Source organism: Ptychodera flava, chromosome 2 (assembly GCF_041260155.1).
Source record: "Ptychodera flava strain L36383 chromosome 2, AS_Pfla_20210202, whole genome shotgun sequence".
Taxonomy (NCBI): domain Eukaryota; kingdom Metazoa; phylum Hemichordata; class Enteropneusta; family Ptychoderidae; genus Ptychodera; species Ptychodera flava.
In genome coordinates this window covers 28,076,609-28,083,375 of record NC_091929.1, presented here as the reverse complement: position 1 = coordinate 28,083,375, position 6,767 = coordinate 28,076,609, and the positions used below count along the sequence as shown (strand labels likewise).

General features: G+C 36.6%; 1 long non-coding RNA gene across 1 annotated transcript; it reads left to right on the top strand.

The window, feature by feature from the left end:
• Nucleotides 1–311: 311 nt before the first annotated feature.
• On the top strand, nt 312–2,859 carry LOC139147798 (uncharacterized). The gene is made up of 3 exons (XR_011555800.1): nt 312–409; nt 1,633–1,842; nt 2,375–2,859. It is a non-coding gene; the product is annotated as an uncharacterized lncRNA (long non-coding RNA).
• Nucleotides 2,860–6,767: the final 3,908 nt, after the last annotated feature.

Below are 6,767 nucleotides of genomic sequence, written 5' to 3'. Positions count from 1 at the left end.
ATCCCCGGGGCGCATTCTACCTTAAATGGACTCATTTCAACGTGCCTTATGCAAACTGCCAATCATGATCGGTAACATATGGTTGAGGGTGCCGGAACTGTTGTTATTGTATAGTTCGTGATACAGAGCACTTTGTACGCTGCTCAAAGCCACACTTCGCGGTTTTCTTCTCATCGGCAAGTGATACGGATCAATAATGGTCGTCTTGACCAACTTCTCTGCGTGCGAAGGTGACATCTGACTCAACCTGTCAGCCAAATTGAGTTCTATTACTTCAGATAACCCCACAGAATAAAATAAAGGGCGAACTAGCGTTCCTAGAACTGTACCGGCGCACCGCTAGACTGCAATCCACTCACAGACGAAGAGAACCCGAAGAAAGAGAGAGGCAGACGAACAAATTATACAGGTACAGTGAATCGACCCGTACTGAAATTCTGAAGAATGTTTTTACTTCTCAGTGTGTCATAAAAATCACGAAAATGTAGTAGTTTCTGTGTTTGGTTTTTTGAAGTGAAGTGACTGAAACTCGTTCATTATCTTTAGGATTGATGACAATCAGGCGATAACAAACAGGACAATTTTCGTCTGGCGATAATCATGTGCTAAATTATGTTACCGCAAAGAAAAGATAGGCATTAACCCTTTGAGCGCCAAAGTCAATTTTGAGAAAAAAACTGTAGCCAATGAAATTTGATGTCCATTTGGTTCAAAATTATCAAAACATCACAGAAAAATATTAATAAAAAATTGGTAAAATTTTGCACTAAAATTTTACAATTCATTTAACAATACTTTTCTCGTGTACCGCTTGTTTGGGGCTCATTTTGAAATCTTCGTAATCTTAGTTTTGTTGTAATCGAAGAAACGAATGGCGGCCATTTTGATTTTCAAGTAGTGGGTAAAGTATTTGTTTCCACCGTAACAAAATTTGCACCGTTACTCCCCGAGTTTTATTTTTTTTCCTTTGAAAGATATTGGTTGAAAGTTTCCTTGCGAAAGTGGGTTTTTAAATTTTGAGGTGCATACTACCTTCAAGGGACAAATTTGGCAATTTTTCATGAATTTTGTTTGATACGAAATTCTCTTTCTATTGTTTGACATGTTGAAAGATACTGAATGAATTTATGACCATGCATATATTCAACCCTAGATTTAGACACAATAATTGAAACCATCGCGAAAATGAATTCACTATTAATTCATTCTCGCGATGGTTTCATTTAATTTTTCTAAAACCGGGGTCGTATATATTCATGGTCACCAATTTATTTAGTATCTGTCAACATGTAAAACAATACAAATTGTATTTCGTATCAAACAAAATTCATCCTGAAAAATGGCCGACTTTGTGGCTTTAAGGCAGCCTGACCAGTGCACGTTTGCTCATACGGACGGACAGTCAAGCGAGCGGTCAGAGATCCGAGCAGGCAGCAGAGACAGAAAGCTGAGTATAGACAGAACGGTCGTTTACTTAGGTAGGCCCACCGTTACAGAAAATACATGCCCTGTTTAGAAGACATAACTTAATAAAATTCCACTAGGCAGGGGAACACAGGCAGAGGATAGAAAAAAGAAAATGATAGAAAAGTTTGAGTTTCTGACTTCATTGCATTATTTTACTATCAATAGACAGAACCTCTGCGAACATGATTCTAGTGCGAGCCTTTCTTCTCTCGACTGCCCTGTTGGTGGCGTTTGCGATTGGACAAGTACGCACTGATCTACTACCGGGAGACGGTGATTACAGCAATTCAGCCAAAGGCAGGAGGGACTTGGATTGCAGTCTCCTGATAGAAAGCATGTCGTTCATATGTAGGGGATGCTACGCTACCGATCAAGGTGTGTTTTGATTTTTATCAGAGGAACCCTTTGATAACTTTGGCATTTACTTCGCTCGATAGTGTGTATATCTCTACCAACCGAAGCAAAATACACCTGCGTTTAACAGCATTTATGTCAATCGCCGTGGTTTGTGAGAAACTAATAGCACTGACGCGATAATTGTATATGCTGACTTCTAAGGTATCACCTTATTAATAAACTTTCAGTAAATCTAAACATTTTCTCAGTGGTAAGATAAAATCAAATACTACTGTAGTAGTTTGGTTCACATTTCAATCAATTTCGAGGCACGATCTGTCTTACTTACACAAGTGTAAAGTAAAGCTTGTAACAGGTTAAATTAACATACTTTTTTAGTTTTCTGATTTGCAAACTTGTTTCATCAAACGCGACAAGTATAATTTGACAGTATTTTAATAACTCACAATGGGTACTTTATTTTTAGGAAATATTGTGTTTACTTTATGGAGAGAAAATTTTTTATTTGGCACCCACTTATCTTTCTTCTTTTTCACTTTTTTAAAATAAGGAGTCACGGTCAACAAACGTCTTGCGTCATCGTTTATACCAACTACAACCAGTCCAAGGAACAAGATACAGCGGGGCATTATCGATGAATGTTGCCACAGTCGCTGCTCTTTGCAGCGGAAGATTCAGTACTGTTGTGACGAAATCCAGGAAGAGTTAGCCTTATTCTTGTCCCTATTTGGATCATAATCCGAAATGATTCGCAATCGGTATCAAATATGTGTTTGATGTATTTCAAGTACACATTTACTTATGAAATAAATTTCACCGAGTTTTAGGGTTGACGGAGACGTTCCAAGTTGAATTTTAATCGAAGATGGGTGCAAATGTCGTCTGGATATTTTATCCTTTCTCTAACTTCACAATCGACAACATATTTTGTTATGCATATTCATTACAGTATATTATGATATTGTATTCTTTTAGAGTTGCAATACGTATTGAATTTGTCTCTCTGGATAATAAATTTAGAGATGTCAATTTTGCAAAGAATATCTTCTTTGTCTGAGTGTTTCATGTTCAAGCCCCCTCTTGTACTGAATGCATATAGCGGTCATGTTGACATACAAGTCACGTCAAGTTGCGTCAAGTTCACTTTATCCAGATGTGGACTTTCTGTGATGACCATACTGTATTGGTACGGTGTGCGCCTCAAAACAGGAAATTTGCAACTTTTCTTAAACTTTCCCACCAATCTATTTCATGATCAAGAATGTAAATCTAGGGTCATTCAAAGTACGGTATTGTAGAAATAAATTACCTAAATTGTTGATATTTGTATGTTTACGGTAGTAGTTATCGCTGTCTCAAATCTGTTCGGGACAATCTGAAAAGCGAAAACAAAAACAGACATTCAAAACAAGACGTTGCAAATTTAAGCTCAAACTTATCAATTTACTCCAAGGACTTCAAAATTTGCTCACACATGTAGAAGACCAAAAAAGTTTTGTTACAATTTCAGTGTCGGTAAAAACCATAACCGAAGTACATTAGCTCTTAAAAGCAACCCAAAGACGGTGTGAAGTTACTTAAACTCGATCATGAAGATTATTAATCTTAGGGTGGCGTTGCACATATAAACACAGTGCACTTTGCTCAAAATAACTTTTTGGAAAGATTAATTCAATTTTATTTATTTGTTCACCAAAGATTAGTGTAAATTTATGCGAATTTATGCTAATCACCCGACTTCCTGGCTCCTCCAGTGTTCAACATCTCAAAAAAAAATTCCACTCTGGCTGGGTCAGATTTTGTGATTTTTTACGCTATGTTCTTCAAATCCTATAGAAAACGACAATTTTGCTTGGCGATAAAGTTATTACATTTTGAATAAGAGTCGTTTCGGTTTTGCTTATCATGATTTTTATCCCTATGTTGAATGTCAGTCTTTCAACCCTCGAAGAGAATAGACAACGTAAAACAAAATTTTCGTATTTTTTGTACATATTCTCTTATTCAAATGGGTTATAAAATTTCATAAAGTGTTATCAAGTTTTTGACTTAAATTGATTTTTATCATTAATACCAAAATTGAGGTTTTCTACCTCAGAAATGTATCCCTTCATCCTTGGAGGAAACTATTGCTACCATACTTAACTTTAGATTGTCTCTGTTTATATAATGGGGGGGGGGGTTCATGACACCTCTGATGAGAAAAATTGCTTTGAAAAAAAGTATAGTGGTTTGGGTCCAACGCTACCTGAAGGCATATTGGATTTTGGGCAGTTTTATGTCTATCTATATGAATATCCAAGAGGAAATGTCTGACGACACTGGAAAAGGCGGCCATTTACGAATATCCGTATCGACAATTGTCACTGCCATGACTTCGTTTGAAATGGCCATACTAGATCTAGAGCATTTACATATTATAATTAGATATTACATATCTAAGTTCTCCGTCTCGAAAGAAATCTAAGAGAGAGCATTTTACAGTCCACGGACATTTCATCGGAACCTGTGACACAAACTACGAACAATGAGGAATGAGTGTCGTTGACTTTTGTGGAGAGAGAGAGAGAGAGAGAGAGAGAGAGAGAGAGAGAGAGAGAGAGAGAGGGGGGGGAGTCTTGTGAACTGTTTTGTACTCAAAACAAGTACAATTACAGGAATTTGTTGCACATTCTAGTATCCTCAGATTTTATCGACCATGTACGCGAAGTTGGACTTGTAAACAAGTCAATAAACAAGCTGATGACGTCAGCAATTACCGTATCCAAAGTAGAGTATTCTACACAAAATTGCTATGCCCTGAACGAAGTAAAAACAGTGGACGTATTAAAACGGAATTTGATTATTTTGCAGTTAAAGGTGTAACATCATACAGGCTACACAATGATAAAGGTGTATTTATAATCTATATGGCTCCCTCTAAATCTCGTCTTAAAATCGATCGATAAGTCGTAAAATGTTTTGAGCCATTTTCTTTCTCGCTGTTTATTTGTCTGACCAGCATAGGTGAATGCACTTTAGACACCTATCTCTTCTTGACGTACGTCTGTAGGTGCAATTAACTCTCGATAGAAAAGTCGTTCCTTACAATTTAGATTGCACAAACTTGATGACAACAACGCGCCAGATAACGATTCAAAGATGCAGACGACGATATTCGATCGTCTGCTGTAAACTCAACGGCATAGACTCTTATGTCGCTTGCCCTGTCAAAGTGTGTTTCTATAGCATCCAAAGCGTCCCAGATAACTTTGAGGACACAAACAGGGAAGTACTCAGCCGCTATTCAAAGGTATACAGTCACCTGTAATCTAGTTATGCCCATATATGGTCAAAGGGGCGTTCCTTGGTATTCAAAATCCCATGTGAGGGCGCTGTTTTTAAAAAGCGGCCACCCGCTTAAAATCTGTGATTGGTTAGATTTTCTCTTTCAATGGTAACTGTGGCAAAATTGGACCAGGTGACAGTATACCTTTAAAATTCCTATCAAGTGGTTTCTCCGCAGAGGTTTCGGACTCCTCGTCGTGATGAGTAATGTTGACGATAGTGTTCTTTGATGATGACTGATCCAAGCATCATAGAAATTATCTGAAAAAGAGGAACAGATTTAGTCAGACATCAGAAGAAGCAGACAATTTTCCGTGCTAACATCATTTACAGACTTTAGGATAGTTTATAGTCCAAAAATTACAAATTAGGATGGAATGCGCCCCAGGTACACATACCTTAAAAAGCTTATAAACTTTTACTTTTTGGCCTACAATTTATGAGGGCTCAATTTGAAACTCATGGAGGGAAAAAAGTTTTCACAAGCATATTTTTGTGACAATCAAAAAGTTGTATCGCCTTAAACGTTTGCTTAAAATTCCCTAAATGAAACTTTCAACCATTCTCTTACCAAATCAACAACTAAAATCGGGGTCACCGTGCAAAGTTTGGAGCTAGAAAAACAAAGTACCCACTGAACACTTTGCGATACTTGAAATTCAAAATGGCCGACATTCATGTGTCAACTCTATGGGGAAAAAGTAAATGTTTTGATTTTCGAAAAACTAAGACGGTGAAAATTTTTCTTTCTTCCTCGATGGAGAGCTTGAAAAATAAATGAGCCCAAACAAGTGGTAGATCAGAAAAGAATTGTAGAAATTTGAGAGTCCAAATTTCTATCCCCGAGGCGCGTTCTACCTTAACACAAGGCCATTTTAAATTTCAAATGTCGATAAATTTTGGGTAATTTGTTTCTCTACAAATAATTGTGCACGCTGCCCCCTGATTTTTATCATCGATTCGAAAGAGATAGGTTGAAAGATTCCTTGGGGAAAGTTTGATCAAAAGCCTAAGTCTTTTACAAGCGAGGAGCATACTAACTTAAAAATCTAAAGTACCAGATGTTATATTACGTTTCTTTTTGTTGTTGTACAAGTGACGATGGGCAATTGCTAACTTTCACAGACATGTGGGTTTCACACCGACAAATGAAAAAAAAATGACAGCTATAAGTATTGTTATTTATGCATCTACTTAAATCAATGTCAGTTGTTGAGAATTGCTGAAACCTGCCGTGACTCCACTCTTCATCGACTAAACCTCTACGGCGCGCCAAATGTTTCAAAAATATTTATCGTCATAGAGTAAAAATAAACTGTCAATTTTTCTTTCTAGATAAAGTCTTAAACGTGTATGAATAACAAAGAAAAAAATTCTTTCGTCCATATCATTTTATTTTATTATGTACTTTTTCACAAAAATAACATTCATATGAAAATATGTGTCATTAAATATTTGAATGTGTCTGTACAGATAAAGATGACGTGCAACCGTCGTTCTCGATTGAAATAAAAATTCGATGGAATTACGGAAGAAAATAAACGAGAAAAGTATTATTGCAAAAAAAGGGGAGAATGTTATGTAATACTTAATTGTAAAATACCCTTTAAACCGTA